Source organism: Scyliorhinus torazame, chromosome 8 (genome assembly GCF_047496885.1).
Source record: "Scyliorhinus torazame isolate Kashiwa2021f chromosome 8, sScyTor2.1, whole genome shotgun sequence".
NCBI classification, from domain to species: Eukaryota; Metazoa; Chordata; class Chondrichthyes; order Carcharhiniformes; family Scyliorhinidae; genus Scyliorhinus; species Scyliorhinus torazame.
The window spans coordinates 37,093,785-37,113,450 of record NC_092714.1 but is presented as its reverse complement, the minus strand read 5'-3'; positions in this window follow the sequence as shown (position 1 = coordinate 37,113,450).

Here is a 19,666-nt window from a genome sequence, read left to right as displayed (position 1 = left end):
CTCTCGATTCTCTTCTCTAACACTCCACTCTCGATTCTCTTCTCTAACCCTTCACTCTCGATTCTCTTCTCTAACCCTTCACTCTCGATTCTCTTCTCTAACCCTCCACTCTCGATTCTCTTCTCTAACCCTTCACTCTCGATTCTCTTCTCTAACTCTCCACTCTCAATTCTCTTCTCTAACCCTTCACTCTCGATTCTCTTCTCTAATCTTCCACTCTCGATTCTCTTCTCTAATCTTCCACTCTCGATTCTCTTCTCTAACCCTTCACTCTCGATTCTCTTCTCCAACCCACCACTCTCAATTCTCTTCTCTAACCCTTCACTCTCGATTCTCTTCTCTAACCCTCCACTCTCGATTCTCTTCTCTAACCCTCCACTCTCGATTCTCTTCTCTAATCTTCCACTCTCGATTCTCTTCTCTAACCCTTCACTCTCAATTCTCTTCTCTAACCCTCCTCTCTCAATTCTCTTCTCTAACCCTCCACTCTCGATTCTCTTCTCTAATCTTCCACTCTCGATTCTCTTCTCTAACCCTTCACTCTCGATTCTCTTCTCTAACCCTTCACTCTCAATTCTCTTCTCTAACCCTTCACTCTCGATTCTCTTCTCTAACCCACCACTCTCAATTCTCTTCTCTAACCCTTCACTCTCGATTCTCTTCTCTAATCTTCCACTCTCGAGTCTCTTTAACCCTCCACTCTCGATTCTCTTCTCTAACCCTCCACTCTCGATTCTCTTCTCTAACCCTTCACTCTCGATTCTCTTCTCTAATCTTCCACTCTCGATTCTCTTCTCTAACCCTTCACTCTCAATTCTCTTCTCTAACCCTCCACTCTCGATTCTCTTCTCTAATCTTCCACTCTCGATTCTCTTCTCTAACCCTTCACTCTCGATTCTCTTCTCCAACCCACCACTCTCAATTCTCTTCTCTAACCCTTCACTCTCGATTCTCTTCTCTAACCCTCCACTCTCGATTCTCTTCTCTAACCCTCCACTCTCGATTCTCTTCTCTAATCTTCCACTCTCGATTCTCTTCTCTAACCCTTCACTCTCAATTCTCTTCTCTAACCCTCCTCTCTCAATTCTCTTCTCTAACCCTCCACTCTCGATTCTCTTCTCTTATCTTCCACTCTCGATTCTCTTCTCTAACCCTTCACTCTCGATTCTCTTCTCTAACCCTTCACTCTCAATTCTCTTCTCTAACCCTTCACTCTCGATTCTCTTCTCTAACCCACCACTCTCAATTCTCTTCTCTAACCCTTCACTCTCGATTCTCTTCTCTAATCTTCCACTCTCGAGTCTCTTTAACCCTCCACTCTCGATTCTCTTCTCTAACCCTCCACTCTCGATTCTCTTCTCCATCCCACCACTCTCAATTCTCTTCTCTAACCCTTCACTCTCGATTCTCTTCTCTAACTCTCCACTCTCGATTCTCTTCTCTAACCCTTCACTCTCGATTCTCTTCTCTAATCTTCCACTCTCGATTCTCTTCTCCAACCCTTCATTCTCGATTCTCTTCTCTAATCTTCCACTCACAATTCTCTTCTCTAACCCTCCACTCACAATTCTCTTCTCTAACCCTCCACTCTCGATTCTCTTCTCTAACCCTCGATTTTCGATTCTCTTCTCCAACCCTTCACTCTCGATTCTCTTCTCTAACCCTCCACTCACAATTCTCTTCTCTAACCCTCCACTCTCGATTCTCTTCTCTAACCCTCGATTTTCGATTCTCTTCTCCAACCCTCCACTCTCGATTCTCTTCTCTAACCCTCCACTCTAGATTCTCTTCTCTAACCCTCCACTCTCGATTCTCTTCTCTAACCCTCCACTCTAGATTCTCTTCTCTAACCCTCCACTCTCGATTCTCTTCTCTAACCCTCCACTCTCGATTCTCTTCTCTAACTCTCCACTCTCGTTTCTCTTCTCTAACCCTCCACTCTCGATTCTCTTCTCTAACTCTCCACTCTCGATTCTCTTCTCTAACCCTCCACTCTCGATTCTCTTCTCCATCCCTCCCCTCTCGATTCTTTTCTCTAACCCTCCAGTCTCGATTCTCTTCTCTAACTCTCCACTCTCGATTCTCTTTTCTAACCCTCCACTCTCGATTCTCTTCTCTAACTCTCCACTCTCGATTCTCTTCTCTAACCCTCCACTCTCGATTCTCTTCTCTAACCCTCCACTCTCGATTCTCTTCTCTAACCCTCCACTCACAATTCTCTTCTCTAACCCTCCACTCTCGATTCTCTTCTCTAACCCTCCACTCTCGATTCTCTTCTCTAACCCTCCACTCTCGATTCTCTTCTCTAACTCTCCACTCTCGATTCTCTTCTCTAACCCTCCACTCTCGATTCTCTTCTCTAACTCTCCACTCTCGATTCTCTTCTCTACCTCTCCACTCTCGATTCTCTTCTCTAATCCTCCACTCTCGATTCTCTTCTCTAACTCTCCACTCTCGATTCTCTTCTCTAACCCTCCACTCTCGTTTCTCTTCTCCAGCCCTCCACTCTCGATTCTCTTCTCTAACTCTCCACTCTCGATTCTCTTCTCTAACTCTCCACTCTCGATTCTCTTCTCTAACTCTCCACTCTCGATTCTCTTCTCTAACTCTCCACTCTCGATTCTCTTCTCTAACCCTCCACTCTCGATTCTCTTCTCTAACACTCCACTCTCGATTCTCTTCTCTAACCCTTCACTCTCGATTCTCTTCTCTAACCCTTCACTCTCGATTCTCTTCTCTAACCCTCCACTCTCGATTCTCTTCTCTAACCCTTCACTCTCGATTCTCTTCTCTAACTCTCCACTCTCAATTCTCTTCTCTAACCCTTCACTCTCGATTCTCTTCTCTAATCTTCCACTCTCGATTCTCTTCTCCACCCCTCCACTCTCGATTCTCTTCTCTAACCCTCGATTTTCGATTCTCTTCTCCAACCCTTCACTCTAGATTCTCTTCTCTAACCCTCCACTCTCGATTCTCTTCTCTAACCCTCCACTCAAGATTCTCTTCTCTAACGCTCCACTCTCGATTCTCTTCTCTAACCCTCCACTCTAGATTCTCTTCTCTAACCCTCCACTCTCGATTCTCTTCTCCATCCCTCCACTCTCGTTTCTCTTCTCTAACCCTCCACTCTCGATTCTCTTCTCTAACCCTCCACTCTCGATTCTCTTCTCTAACCCTCCACTCTCGATTCTCTTCTCTAACCCTCCACTCTCGATTCTCTTCTCTAACTCTCCACTCTCGATTCTCTTCTCTAACCCTCCACTCTCGATTCTCTTCTCTAACTCTCCACTCTCGATTCTCTTCTCTAACCCTCCACTCTCGTTTCTCTTCTCCAGCCCTCCACTCTCGATTCTCTTCTCTAACTCTCCACTCTCGATTCTCTTCTCTAACCCTCCACTCTCGATTCTCTTCTCTAACTCTCCACTCTCGATTCTCTTCTCTAACTCTCCACTCTCGATTCTCATCTCTAACCCTCCACTCTCGATTCTCTTCTCTAACTCTCCACTCTCGATTCTCTTCTCTAACCCTTCACTCTCGATTCTCTTCTCTAACCCTTCACTCTCGATTCTCTTCTCTAATCTTCCACTCTCGATTCTCTTCTCTAACCCTTCACTCTCAATTCTCTTCTCTAACCCTCCACTCTCGATTCTCTTCTCTAATCTTCCACTCTCGATTCTCTTCTCTAACCCTTCACTCTCGATTCTCTTCTCTAACCCTTCACTCTCGATTCTCTTCTCCAACCCACCACTCTCAATTCTCTTCTCTAACCCTTCACTCTCGATTCTCTTCTCTAACCCTCCACTCTCGATTCTCTTCTCTAACCCTCCACTCTCGATTCTCTTCTCTAACCCTTCACTCTCGATTCTCTTCTCTAACCCTTCACTCTCGATTCTCTTCTCTAATCTTCCACTCTCGATTCTCTTCTCTAACCCTTCACTCTCAATTCTCTTCTCTAACCCTCGACTCTCGATTCTTTTCTCTAATCTTCCACTCTCGATTCTCTTCTCTAACCCTTCACTCTCGATTCTCTTCTCCAACCCACCACTCTCAATTCTCTTCTCTAACCCATCACTCTCGATTCTCTTCTCTAACCCTTCACTCTCGATTCTCTTCTCTAATCTTCCACTCTCGATTCTCTTCTCTAACCCTTCACTCTCAATTCTCTTCTCTAACCCTTCACTCTCGATTCTCTTCTCTAACCCTCCACTCTCGATTCTCTTCTCTAATCTTCCACTCTCGATTCTCTTCTCTAACCCTTCACTCTCGATTCTCTTCTCCAACCCACCACTCTCAATTCTCTTCTCTAACCCATCACTCTCGATTCTCTTCTCTAACCTTTCACTCTCGATTCTCTTCTCTAATCTTCCACTCTCGATTCTCTTCTCTAACCCTTCACTCTCAATTCTCTTCTCTAACCCTTCACTCTCGATTCTCTTCTCTAACCCTCCTCTCTCAATTCTCTTCTCTAACCCTCCACTCTCGATTCTCTTCTCTAATCTTCCACTCTCGATTCTCTTCTCTAACCCTCCACTCTCGATTCTCTTCTCTAATCTTCCACTCTCGATTCTCTTCTCTAACCCTTCACTCTCGATTCTCTTCTCCAACCCTCCTCTCTCAATTCTCTTCTCTAACCCTCCACTCTCGATTCTCTTCTCTAATCTTCCACTCTCGATTCTCTTCTCCAACCCACCACTCTCAATTCTCTTCTCTAACCCTTCACTCTCGATTCTCTTCTCTAACCCTTCACTCTCAATTCTCTTCTCGAACCCTCCACTCTCGATTCTCTTCTCTAACCCTCCACTCTCGTTTCTCTTCTCTAACCCTTCACTCTCGATTCTCTTCTCTAATCTTCCACTCTCGATTCTCTTCTCTAACCCTTCACTCTCAATTCTCTTCTCTAACCCTCCTCTCTCAATTCTCTTCTCTAACCCTCCACTCTCGATTCTCTTCTCTAATCTTCCACTCTCGATTCTCTTCTCTAACCCTTCACTCTCGATTCTCTTCTCCAACCCACCACTCTCAATTCTCTTCTCTAACCCATCACTCTCGATTCTCTTCTCTAACCCTTCACTCTCGATTCTCTTCTCTAATCTTCCACTCTCGATTCTCTTCTCTAACCCTCCACTCTCGATTCTCTTCTCTAACCCTCCTCTCTCAATTCTCTTCTCTAACCCTCCACTCTCGATTCTCTTCTCTAATCTTCCACTCTCGATTCTCTTCTCTAACCCTTCACTCTCGATTCTCTTCTCCAACCCACCACTCTCAATTCTCTTCTCTAACCCTTCACTCTCGATTCTCTTCTCTAACCCTCCACTCTCGATTCTCTTCTCTAACCCTCCACTCTCGTTTCTCTTCTCTAACCCTTCACTCTCGATTCTCTTCTCTAATCTTCCACTCTCGATTCTCTTCTCTAACCCTTCACTCTCAATTCTCTTCTCTAACCCTTCTCTCTCAATTCTCTTCTCTAACCCTCCACTCTCGATTCTCTTCTCTAATCTTCCACTCTCGATTCTCTTCTCTAACTCTCCACTCTCGATTCTCTTCTCTAACCCTTCACTCTCGATTCTCTTCTCTAACCCTTCACTCTCAATTCTCTTCTCTAAACCTTCACTCTCGATTCTCTTCTCCAAACCACCACTCTCAATTCTCTTCTCTAACCCTTCACTCTCGATTCTCTTCTCTAACCCTTCACTCTCGATTCTCTTCTCTAATCTTCCACTCTCGATTCTCTTCTCTAACCATCCACTCTCGATTCTCTTCTTTAACCCGCCAGTCTCGATTCTCTTCTCTAACCCTCCACTCGCGTTTCTCTTCTCTAACCCTCCACTCTCGATTCCCTTCTCTAACCCTTCACTCTCGATTCTCTTCTCCAACCCACCACTCTCAATTCTCTTCTCTACCCCTTCACTCTCGATTCTCTTCTCTAACCCTCCACTCTCGATTCTCTTCTCTAACCCTTCACTCTCGATTCTCTTCTCTAATCTTCCACTCTCGATTCTCTTCTCTAACCCTCCACTCTCGATTCTCTTCTCTAACCCTCCACTCTCGATTCTCTTCTCTAACCCTCCACTCTCGATTCTCTTCTCTAACCCGCCACTCTCGATTCTCTTCTCTAACTCTCCACTCTCGATTCTCTTCTCTAACTCTCCACTCTCGATTCTCTTCTCTAACCCTCCACTCTCGATTCTCTTCTCTAACCCGCCACTCTCGATTCTCTTCTCTAACCCTCCACTCTCGATTCTCTTCTCTAACCCTCCACTCTCGATTCTCTTCTCCAACCCTCCACTCTTGTTTCTCTTCTCTAACCCTCCACTCTCGTTTCTCTTCTCTAACCCTCCACTCTCGATTCTCTTCTCTAACCCTCCACTCTCGATTCTCTTCTCTAACCCTCCACTCTCGATTCTCTTCTCTAACCCTCCACTCTCGATTCTCTTCTCTAACCCTCCACTCTCGATTCTCTTCTCTAACCCTCCACTCTCGATTCTCTTCTCTAACCCGCCACTCTCGATTCTCTTCTCTAACTCTCCACTCTCGATTCTCTTCTCTAACTCTCCACTCTCGATTCTCTTCTCTAACCCTCCACTCTCGATTCTCTTCTCTAACCCGCCACTCTCGATTCTCTTCTCTAACCCTCCACTCTCGATTCTCTTCTCTAACCCTCCACTCTCGATTCTCTTCTCCAACCCTCCACTCTTGTTTCTCTTCTCTAACCCTCCACTCTCGTTTCTCTTCTCTAACCCTCCACTCTCGATTCTCTTCTCTAACCCTCCACTCTCGATTCTCTTCTCTAACCCTCCACTCTCGATTCTCTTCTCTAACCCTCCACTCTCGATTCTCTTCTCTAACCCTCCACTCTCGATTCTCTTCTCTAACCCTCCACTCTCGATTCTCTTCTCTAACTCTCCACTCTCGATTCTCTTCTCTAACTCTTCACTCTCGATTCTCTTCTCTAACCCTCCACTCTCGATTCTCTTCTCTAACCTTCCACTCTCGATTCTCTTCTCCAGCCCTCCACTCTCGATTCTCTTCTCTAACCCTCCACTCTCGATTCTCTTCTCCAGCCCTCCACTCTCGATTCTCTTCTCTAACCCTCCACTCTCGATTCTCTTCACCATCCCACCACTCTCGATTCTCTTCTCTAACCCTCCACTCTCAATTCTCTTCTCCAACCCGCCACTCTCGATTCTCTTCTCTAACCTTCCACTCTCGATTCTCTTCTCTAACCCTCCACTCTCGATTCTCTTCTCTAACCCTCCACTCTCGATTCTCTTCTCTAACCCTCCACTCTCGATTCTCTTCTCTAACCCTCCACTCTCGATTCTCTTCTCTAACTCTCCACTCTCGATTCTCTTCTCTAACCCGCCACTCTCGATTCTCTTCTCTTACCCTCCACTCTCGATTCTCTTCTCTAACCCTCCACTCTCGATTCACTTCTCCAGCCCTCCACGCTCGAATCTGTTCTCTAATCCTCCACTCTCAATTCTCTTCTCTAATCCTCCACTCTCGATTCTCTTCTCTAACTCTCCACTCTCGATTCTCTTCTCTAACCCTCCACTCTCGATTCTCTTCTCTAACCCTCCACTCTCGATTCTCTTCTCTAACTCTCCACTCTCGATTCTCTTCTCTAACCCTCCACTCTCGATTCTCTTCTCTAACCCTCCACTCTCGATTCTCTTCTCTAACGCTCCACTCTCGACTCTCTTCTCTAACCCGCCACTCTCGATTCTCTTCTCTAACCCGCCACTCTCGATTCTCTTCTCTAACCCTTCACTCTCGATTCTCTTCTCTAACCCTCCACTCTCGATTCTCTTCTCTAACCCTCCACTCTCGATTCTCTTCTCTAACCCTCCACTCTCGATTCTCTTCTCTAACACTCCACTCTCGATTCTCTTCTCTAACTCTCCACTCTCGATTCTCTTCTCTAACCCGCCACTCTCGATTCTCTTCTCTAACCCTCCACTCTCGATTCTCTTCTCCATCCCACCACTCTCGATTCTCTTCTATATCCCTCCACTCTCGATTCTCTTCTCTAACCCTCCACTCTCGATTCTCTTCTCTAACCCTCCACTCTCGATTCTCTTCTCTAACCTCTCCAGTCTCGATTCTCTTCTCTAACTCTCCACTCTCGATTCTCTTCTCTAACCCTCCACTCTCGATTCTCTTCTCCATCCCACCACTCTCGATTCTCTTCTATATCCCTCCACTCTCGATTCTCTTCTCTAACCCTCCACTCTCGATTCTCTTCTCTACCTCTCCACTCTCGATTCTCTTCTCTAACCCTCCACTCTCGATTCTATTCTCCAGCCCTCCACTCTCGATTCTCTTCTCTAACCCTCCACTCTCGATTCTCTTCTCTAACCCTCCACTCTCGATTCTCTTCTCTAACCCTCCACTCTCGATTCTCTTCTCCAACCCTTCACTCTCGAGTCTCTGCTCTAACCCGCCACTCTCGATTCTCTTCTCTAACTCTCCACTCTCGATTCTCTGCTCTAACCCGCCACTCTCGATTCTCTTCTCTAACCCTCCACTCTCGATTCTCTTCTCTAACCCGCCACTCTCGATTCTCTTCTCTAACTCTCCACTCTCGATTCTCTTCTCCAACCCGCCACTCTCGATTCTCTTCTCCAACCCGCCACTCTCGATTCTCTTCTCTAACTCTCCACTCTCGATTCTCTTCTCTAACTCTCCACTCTCGATTCTGTTCTCCAGCCCTCCACTCTCGATTCTCTTCTCTAACTCTCCACTCTCGATTCTCTTCTCCAACCCGCCACTCTCGATTCTCTTCTCTAACTCTCCACTCTCGATTCTCTTCTCTAACACTCCACTCTCGATTCTCTTCTCTAACCCTCCACTCTCGATTCTCTTCTCTAACTCTCCACTCTCGATTCTCTTCTCTAACTCTCCACTCTCGATTCTCTTCTCTAACCCTCCACTCTCGATTCTCTTCTCTAACCCTCCACTCTCGATTCTCTTCTCTAACTCTCCACTCTCGATTCTCTTCTCTAACTCTCCACTCTCGATTCTCTTCTCTAACCCTCCACTCTCGATTCTCTTCTCTAACAATCCACTCTCGATTCTCTTCTCTAACCCTCCACTCTCGATTCTCTTCTCTAACTCTCCACTCTCGATTCTCTTCTCTAACTCTCCACTCTCGATTCTCTTCTCCAACCCGCCACTCTCGATTCTCTTCTCTAACCCTCCACTCTCGATTCACTTCTCCAGCCCTCCACTCTCGATTCTGTTCTCTAATCCTCCACTCTCGATTCTCTTCTCTAACTCTCCACTCTCGATTCTCTTCTCTAACTCTCCACTCTCGATTCTGTTCTCCAGCCCTCCACTCTCGATTCTCTTCTCTAACTCTCCTCTCTCGATTCTCTTCTCTAACCCTCCACTCTCGATTCTCTTCTCTAACTCTCCACTCTCGATTCTCTTCTCTAACTCTCCACTCTCGATTCTGTTCTCCAGCCCTCCACTCTCGATTCTCTTCTCTAACTCTCCACTCTCGATTCTCTTCTCCAACCCGCCACTCTCGATTCTCTTCTCTAACTCTCCACTCTCGATTCTCTTCTCTAACCCTCCACTCTCGATTCTCTTCTCTAACCCTCCACTCTCGATTCTCTTCTCTAACTCTCCACTCTCGATTCTCTTCTCTAACTCTCCACTCTCGATTCTCTTCTCTAACCCTCCACTCTCGATTCTCTTCTCTAACCCTCCACTCTCGATTCTCTTCTCTAACTCTCCACTCTCAATTCTCTTCTCTAACTCTCCACTCTCGATTCTCTTCTCTAACCCTCCACTCTCGATTCTCTTCTCTAACCCTCCACTCTCGATTCTCTTCTCTAACACTCCACTCTCGATTCTCTTCTCTAACTCTCCACTCTCGATTCTCTTCTCTAACTCTCCACTCTCGATTCTCTTCTCCAACCCGCCACTCTCGATTCTCTTCTCTAACCCTCCACTCTCGATTCACTTCTCCAGCCCTCCACTCTCGATTCTGTTCTCTAATCCTCCACTCTCGATTCTCTTCTCTAATCCTCCACTCACGATTCTCTTCTCGAACCCTCCACTCTCGATTCTCTTCTCTAACCCTCCACTCTCGATTCTCTTCTCTAACCCTCCACTCTCGATTCTCTTCTCTAACCCTCCACTCTCGATTCTCTTCTCCAACCATCCACTCTCGATTCTCTTCTCTAACCCTCCACTCTCGATTCTCTTCTCTAACGCTCCACTCTCGATTCTCTTCTCTAACCCTCCACTCTCGATTCTCTTCTCTAACCCTCCACTCTCGATTCTCTTCTCTAACCCTCCACTCTCGATTCTCTTCTCTAACCCTCCACTCTCGATTCTCTTCTCTAACCCTCCACTCTCGATTCTCTTCTCTAACGCTCCACTCTCGATTCTCTTCTCTAACCCTCCACTCTCGATTCTCTTCTCCATCCCACCACTCTCGATTCTCTTCTATAACCCTCCACTCTCGATTCTCTTCTCCAGCCCTCCACTCTCGATTCTCTTCTCGAACCCTCCACTCTCGATTCTCTTCTCTAACCCTCCACACTCGATTCTCTTCTCTAACCCTCCACTCTCGATTCTCTTCTCTACCTCTCCACTCTCGATTCTCTTCTCTAACCCTCCACTCTCGATTCTCTTCTCCAGCCCTCCACTCTCGATTCTCTTCTCTAACCCTCCACTCTCGATTCTCTTCTCCAACCCTTCACTCTCGATTCTCTTCTCTAACCCTCCACTCTCGAGTCTCTTCTCTAACCTGCCACTCTCGATTCTCCTCTCTAACCCTCCACTCTCGTTTCTCTTCTCTAACCCTCCACTCTCGTTTCTCTTCTCTAACCCTCCACTCTCGATTCTCTTCTCTAACCCTCCACTCTCGATTTCTCTCTCTCTAACCCTCCACTCTCGATTCTCTTCTCTAACCCTCCACTCTCGATTCTCTTCTCTAACGCTCCACTCTCGATTCTCTTCTCTAACCCTCCACTCTCGATTCTCTTCTCTAACGCTCCACTCTCGATTCTCTTCTCTAACCCTCCACTCTCGATTCTCTTCTCTAACCCTCCACTCTCGATTCTCTTCTCTAATCCTCCACTCTCGATTCTCTTCTCTAACCCTCCACTCTCGATTCTCTTCTCTCACCCTCCACTCTCGTTTCTCTTCTCTAACCCTCCACTCTCGTTTCTCTTCTCTAACCCTCCACTCTCGATTCTCTTCTCTAACCCGCCACTCTCGATTCTCTTCTCTAACCCTCCACTCTCGATTCTATTCTCTAACCCGCCACTCTCGATTCTCTTCTCTAACCCTCCACTCTCGATTCTCTTCTCTAACCCTCCACTCTCGATTCTCTTCTCTAACTCGCCACTCTCGATTCTCTTCTCTAACCCTCCACTCTCGATTCTCTTCTCTAACCCTCCACTCTCGATTCTCTTCTCCAACCCTTCACTCTCGAGTCTCTTCTCCAACCCTTCACTCTCGATTCTCTTCTCTAACCCTCCACTCTCGATTCTCTTCTCTAACGCTCCACTCTCGATTCTCCTCTCTAACCCTCCACTCTCGTTTCTCTTCTCTAACCCTCCACTCTCGTTTCTCTTCTCTAACCCTCCACTCTCGATTCTCCTCTCTAACCCTCCACTCTCGTTTCTCTTCTCTAACCCTCCACTCTCGATTCTCCTCTCTAACCCTCCACTCTCGAGTCTCTTCTCTAACCCTCCACTCTCGTTTTTCTTCTCTAACCCTCCACTCTCGTTTCTCTTCTCTAACCCTCCACTCTCGATTCTCTTCTCTAACCCGCCACTCTCGATTCTCTTCTCTAACCCGCCACTCTCGATTCTCTTCTCTAACTCTCCACTCTCGATTCTCTTCTCTAACCCGCCACTCTCGATTCTCTTCTCTAACCCTCCACTCTCGATTCTCTTCTCTAACCCGCCACTCTCGATTCTCTTCTCTAACTCTCCACTCTCGATTCTCTTCTCTAACCCGCCACTCTCGATTCTCTTCTCTAACCCTCCACTCTCGATTCTCTTCTCTAACCCTCCACTCTCGATTCTCTTCTCCAACCCTTCACTCTCGAGTCTCTTCTCTAACCCTCCACTCTCGATTCTCTTCTCTAACTCTCCACTCTCGATTCTCTTCTCTAACCCGCCACTCTCGATTCTCTTCTCTAACCCGCCACTCTCGATTCTCTTCTCTAACCCTCCACTCTCGATTCTCTTCTCTAACCCTCCACTCTCGATTCTCTTCTCTAACCCTCCACTCTCGATTCTCTTCTCTACCTCTCCACTCTCGATTCTCTTTTCTAACCCTCCACTCTCGATTCTCTTCTCTAACCCGCCACTCTCGATTCTCTTCTCTAACCCGCCACTCTCGATTCTCTTCTCTAACCCGCCACTCTCGATTCTCTTCTCTAACTCTCCACTCTCGATTCTCTGCTCTAACCCGCCACTCTCGATTCTCTTCTCTAACTCTCCACTCTCGATTCTCTTCTCTAACCCGCCACTCTCGATTCTCTTCTCTAACTCTCCACTCTCGATTCTCTTCTCTAACCCGCCACTCTCGATTCTCTTCTCTAACCCTCCACTCTCGATTCTCTTCTCCAACCAGCCACTCTCGATTCTCTTCTCTAACCCTCCACTCTCGATTCTCTTCTACAACCCGCCACTCTCGATTCTCTTCTCTAACCCTCCACTCTCGATTCTCTTCTCTAACCCGCCACTCTCGATTCTCTTCTCTAACCCTCCACTCTCGATTCTCTTCTCTAACTCTCCACTCTCGATTCTCTTCTCTAACACTCCCCCCTCGATTCTCTTCTCTCACCCTCCACGCTCGATTCTCTTCTCTAACCCTCCACTCTCGATTCTCTTCTCTAACCCTCCACTCTCGATTCTCTTCTCCAACCCTCCACTCTCGATTCTCTTCTCTAACCCTCCACTCTCGATTCTCTTTTCTAACTCTCCACTCTCGATTCTCTTCTCTAACCCTCCAATCTCGATTCTCTTCTCTAACCCTCCACTCTCGATTCTCTTCTCTAACCCTCCACTCTCGATTCTCTTTTCTAACTCTCCACTCTCGATTCTCTTCTCTAACCCTCCACTCTCGATTCTCTTCTCCAACCCGCCACTCTCGATTCTCTTCTCTAACTCTCCACTCTCGATTCTCTTTTCTAACTCTCCACTCTCGATTCTCTTCTCTAACCCTCCACTCTCGATTCTCTTCTCCAGCCCTCCACTCTCGATTCTCTTCTCTAACCCTCCACTCTCGATTCTCTACTCTAACCCTCCACTCTCGATTCTCTTCTCTAACCCTCCACTCTCGATTCTCTTCTCTAACTCTCCACTCTCGATTCTCTTCTCCAACCCGCCACTCTCGATTCTCTTCTCTAACCCGCCACTCTCGATTCTCTTCTCTAACCCTCCACTCTCGATTCTCTTCTCCAACCCTCCACTCTCGATTCTCTTCTCTAACTCTCCACTCTCGATTCTCTTCTCTAACCCTCCACTCTCGATTCTCTTCTCTAACTCTCCACTCTCGATTCTCTTCTCCAACCCTCCACTCTCGATTCTCTTCTCTAACTCTCCACTCTCGATTCTCTTCTCCAACCCGCCACTCTCGATTCTGTTCTCCAGCCCTCCACTCTCGATTCTCTTCTCTAACTCTCCACTCTCGATTCTCTTCTCCAACCCGCCACTCTCGATTCTCTTCTCTAACTCTCCACTCTCGATTCTCTTCTCTAACCCTCCACTCTCGATTCTCTTCTCTAACCCTCCACTCTCGATTCTCTTCTCTAACTCTCCACTCTCGATTCTCTTCTCTAACCCTCCACTCTCGATTCTCTTCTCCAACCATCCACTCTCGATTCTCTTCTCTAACTTCCACTCTCGATTCACTTCTCCAGCCCTCCACTCTCGATTCTCTTCTCTAACTCTCCACTCTCGATTCTCTTCTCTAACCCTCCACTCTCGATTCTCTTCTCCAACCCGCCACTCTCGATTCTCTTCTCTAACCCTCCACTCTCGATTCACTTCTCCAGCCCTCCACTCTCGATTCTGTTCTCTAATCCTCCACTCTCGATTCTCTTCTCTAATCCTCCACTCACGATTCTCTTCTCTAATCCTCCACTCTCGATTCTCTTCTCTAACCCTCCACTCTCGATTCTCTTCTCTAACCCTCCACTCTCGATTCTCTTCTCTAACCCTCCACTCTCGATTCTCTTCTCTAACCCTCCACTCTCGATTCTCTTCTCTAACCCGCCACTCTCGATTCTCTTCTCTAACTCTCCACTCTCGATTCTCTTCTCAAACTCTCCACTCTCGATTCTCTTCTCTAACCCTCCACTCTCGATTCTCTTCTCTAACCCTCCACTCTCGATTCTCTTCTCTAACCCTCCACTCTCGATTCTCTTCTCTAACCCGCCACTCTCGATTCTCTTCTCTAACCCGCCACTCTCGATTCTCTTCTCTAACCCGCCACTCTCGATTCTCTTCTCCGACCCGCCACTCTCGATTCTCTTCTCTAACTCTCCACTCTCGATTCTCTTCTCTAACTCTCCACTCTCGATTCTCTTCTCTAATCCTCCACTCTCGATTCTCTTCTCTAACCCTCCACTCTCGATTCTCTTCTCTAACTCTCCACTCTCGATTCTCTTCTCTAATCCTCCACTCTCGATTCTCTTCTCCAACCTGCCACTCTCGATTCTCTTCTCTAACTCTCCACTCTCGATTCTCTTCTCTAACCCTCCACTCTCGATTCTCTTCTCCAACCCGCCACTCTCGATTCTCTTCTCTAACCCTGCACTCTCGATTCTCTTCTCTAACCCTGCACTCTCGATTCTCTTCTCTAACTCTCCACTCTCGATTCTCTTCTCTAACCCTCCACTCTCGATTCTCTTCTCCAACCCGCCACTCTCGATTCTCTTCTCTAACCCTCCACTCTCGATTCTCTTATCTAACTCTCCACTCTCGATTCTCTTCTCTAACTCTCCACTCTCGATTCTCTTCTCTCACCCTCCACTCTCGATTCTCTTCTCCAACCCTCCACTCTCGATTCTCTTCTCTAACCCTCCACTCTCGATTCTCTTTTCTAACTCTCCACTCTCGATTCTCTTCTCTAACCCTCCACTCTCGATTCTCTTCTCTAACCCTCCACTCTCGATTCTCTTCTCTAACCCTCCACTCTCGATTCTCTTTTCTAACTCTCCACTATCGATTCTCTTCTCTCACCCTCCACTCTCGATTCTCTTCTCCAACCCTCCACTCTCGATTCTCTTCTCTAACCCTCCACTCTCGATTCTCTTTTCTAACTCTCCACTCTCGATTCTCTTCTCTAACCCTCCACTCTCGATTCTCTTCTCTAACCCTCCACTCTCGATTCTCTTCTCCAACCCGCCACTCTCGATTCTCTTCTCTAACCCTCCACTCTCGATTCTCTTCTCTAACTCTCCACTCTCGATTCTCTTCTCTAACTCTCCACTCTCGATTCTCTTCTCTAACCCTCCACTCTCGATTCTCTTCTCTAACTCTCCACTCTCGATTCTCTTCTCTAACTCTCCACTCTCGATTCTCTTCTCTAACCCTCCACTCTCGATTCTCTTCTCTAACCCTCCACTCTCGATTCTCTTCTCTAACCCTCCACTCTCGATTCTCTTCTCTAACTCTCCACTCTCGATTCTCTTCTCTAACCCTCCACTCTCGATTCTCTTCTCTAACTCTCCACTCTCGATTCTCCTCTCTAACCCTCCCCTCTCGATTCTCTTCTCTAACCCTCCACTCTCGATTCTCTTCTCTACCTCTCCACTCTCGATTCTCTTCTCTCACCCTCCACTCTCGATTCTCTTCTCCAGCCCTCCACTCTCGATTCTCTTCTCTAACTCTCCACTCTCGATTCTCTTCTCTAACCCTCCACTCTCGATTCTCTTCTCTAACCCTCCACTCTCGATTCTCTTCTCTAACCCGCCACTCTCGATTCTCTTCTCTAACCCTCCACTCTCGATTCTCTTCTCTAACCCTCCACTCTCGATTCTCTTCTCTAACCCTCCACTCTCGATTCTCTTCTCTACCTCTCCACTCTCGATTCTCTTCTCTCACCCTCCACTCTCGATTCTCTTCTCCAGCCCTCCACTCTCGATTCTCTTCTCTAACTCTCCACTCTCGATTCTCTTCTCTAACTCTCCACTCTCGATTCTCTTCTCTAACTCTCCACTCTCGATTCTCTTCTCTCACCCTCCACTCTCGATTCTCTTCTCCAACCCTCCACTCTCGATTCTCTTTTCTAACTCTCCACTCTCGATTCTCTTCTCTAACCCGCCACTCTCGATTCTCTTCTCTAACCCTCCACTCTCGATTCTCTTCTCCAACACGCCACTCTCGATTCTCTTTTCTAACTCTCCACTCTCGATTCTCTTCTCTAACCCTCCACTCTCGATTCTCTTCTCTAACCCTCCACTCTCGATTCTCTTCTCTAACCCTCCACTCTCGATTCTCTTCTCTAACCCTCCACTCTCGATTCTCTTCTCTAACCCTCCACTCTCGATTCTCTTTTCTAACTCTCCACTCTCGATTCTCTTCTCTAACCCTCCACTCTCGATTCTCTTCTCTAACTCTCCACTCTCGATTCTCTTCTCTAACTCTCCACTCTCGATTCTCTTCTCTAACCCTCCACTCTCGATTCTCTTCTCTAACCCTCCACTCTCGATTCTCTTCTCTAACCCTCCACTCTCGATTCTCTTCTCTAACCCTCCACTCTCGATTCTCTTCTCCAGCCCTCCACTCTCGATTCTCTTCTCTAACTCTCCACTCTCGATTCTCTTCTCTCACCCTCCACTCTCGATTCTCTTCTCCAACCCTCCACTCTCGATTCTCTTTTCTCACTCTCCACTCTCGATTCTCTTCTCTAACCCGCCACTCTCGATTCTCTTCTCTAACCCTCCACTCTCGATTCTCTTCTCCAACACGCCACTCTCGATTCTCTTTTCTAACTCTCCACTCTCGATTCTCTTCTCTAACCCTCCACTCTCGATTCTCTTCTCTAACCCTCCACTCTCGATTCTCTTCTCTAACCCTCCACTCTCGATTCTCTTCTCTAACCCTCCACTCTCGATTCTCTTCTCTAACCCTCCACTCTCGATTCTCTTTTCTAACTCTCCACTCTCGATTCTCTTCTCTAACCCTCCACTCTCGATTCTCTTCTCTAACTCTCCACTCTCGATTCTCTTCTCTAACTCTCCACTCTCGATTCTCTTCTCTAACCCTCCACTCTCGATTCTCTTCTCTAACCCTCCACTCTCGATTCTCTTCTCTAACCCTCCACTCTCGATTCTCTTCTCTAACCCTCCACTCTCGATTCTCTTCTCCAGCCCTCCACTCTCGATTCTCTTCTCTAACCCTCCACTCTCGATTCTCTTCTCTAACCCTCCACTCTCGATTCTCTTCTCCAACCCGCCACTCTCGATTCTCTTCTCTAACTCTCCACTCTCGATTCTCTTCTCTAACCCGCCACTCTCGATTCTCTTCTCTAACCCTCCACTCTCGATTCTCTTCTCTAACTCTCCACTCTCGATTCTCTTCTCTAACTCTCCACTCTCGATTCTCTTCTCTAACCCTCCACTCTCGATTCTCTTCTCTAACCCGCCACTCTCGATTCTCTTCTCCAGCCCTCCACTCTCGATTCTCTTCTCTAACCCTCCAATCTCGATTCTCTTCTCTAACCCTCCACTCTCAATTGCCTGTTGTCCCCACAGTCGTTTCCATGCTCTCCACTCCTGTCCCCCACCGTACCAAACAATTATCCCTGCAAGGACTCATTTTTTCCAATTTGGCATCCTCAAGGTCCAACCTTCGTGTGCTTCCCCTCCCCTCCACACGCTCCATGAGGCAAAGCCCCCCCCCTCCCTCTGCCTCCCAGCCAGTTGCCGTACCACATCCACCTGCTCCAGCTGTCGATCTGCTGTGCTATTCCAGCCTCGAAGCTGCTCCAGCGCTCCACCCGGTACCATCCGGCATGTTTGTCGGGTCACGCTCTGGACTGGTGTGAATCCCCCTGGCAGGGTAATTGTTTGGAAGGGGCTGGGGGGGACAATTCCTGCTACGTGATAGTTTGAATCCCAACAATGAGATGTAAAACAGCTTCCAATGGCCTTTGTCGGGAATGACAACCCACCATTATCCCACCATGACAGTCAGGGCCGGATGTTTCCGCCATCATTTCGTTCTGACGGGAAATAGATTCATCACCTCCTGCTGTGTTATCTGCCCCTCCCACCACAAACCCCACTAACAGCAGAAGAGGATGATTCATCTCGCTCCTCGAGGCATTTCAGCTACTACCAAATTCTTCTCTCTTGTTAACTTCTCGGACCCTGACGTATCTCCGTGTGGGTGGTCATATTACTCATGCATTCTGGTTCGAAGGACAAAGCAGGATAAACAGACGAGCAAGCAGGTGAAGAGGAATCTCGTACCTCATGGACCAGGTGACACAGAATCCCTCTCATTAAACCCAATATTTTCCATAATTTCTTTCCTGGTTTACAAATATTTATTGAGTTTACTTTCACAGCATGCTTCCATGTGATTTTAAATCATGACCTCTGGTATTCTAGTCCAGGTGCGCCCACAGTGCTGTTAGGAAGGCTTTCGGCCTAGCGGCAGTGAATGAATGGCAATATATTTCCAAGTCGGGATGCCACGTGTCTTGGAGGAGAACTTGCAGATATTGGTGTTCCCATGTGTCTGCTGCCTTTGCCCTTCTGTGTGGTAGAGGTAGCGAGTTTGAGAGCTGTTGCCAAAGGAGACTTGGTGAGATGCTGCAGTGAATCTTGTATATAGTACATCTTGCTGCCATCCTGCGCCAATGGTTGAGGGACTGAATGTTTAAGGTGGTGGATGTGCGGCTGATCAAGCAGGCTGCTTTGCTCTGGATGATGTTGCGCCTCTTGAGTGTTGTTGGAGCTGCACTCATCCAGACAAGTGGAGAGTATCCCATTACACTCCTGACTTACGCCTTGTAGATGGTGGAGTCAGGAGGTGAGTTACTTGTCAATGTAAATGTCTGCTCTGCATTAGTGAGATATGCTTAGTGCTGTGTCAACTAAGACTGGTACACCTCATTCAACTTCACCCTCAGCCATTCATTGAGTTGCCCATGTTTATTTTAGGTGCATTACTTTAAAATGTCTGTACTAAATTTAATCTGCCATTGCTCAGCCCAATCACATCACTCATTCTGTAATGTCTGTGCGACTTCCTTCAGTTCTATGACTCCTCTTAGTTTGGTATTGTCTGCAAATTTGACCAGTTTGGGCTGAGTTTTTGAATTCATTGATGAAAATTAGAAACAGCAGTGGTCCCAAGACTGAGCCCTGGAGCACCCCACTTAGTACTTCCTCCCACTCTGACATTATTCCTCTAATCAGTACCTGTTGTTTTCAACCCTTCTGCTAACTTCTTATCCATACCTAAGACTAACGTGGAATCCCCACAGCTTTAACTTTAATTAAGTCTTTCATGTGGAAATACAGTAGAGCTTCTGAAATTTGACTTTCCCTGTGGTCTCTCGAGCTAGTAGTGATATATCCCCATGTTCATCCGCATATCGGTCTTTCCTACCTTCCTTTACAAAAAAGCTTCAGTTTCTTCTTATAGGTTGCCTTTCAAAGCTGCAAAATAACAAT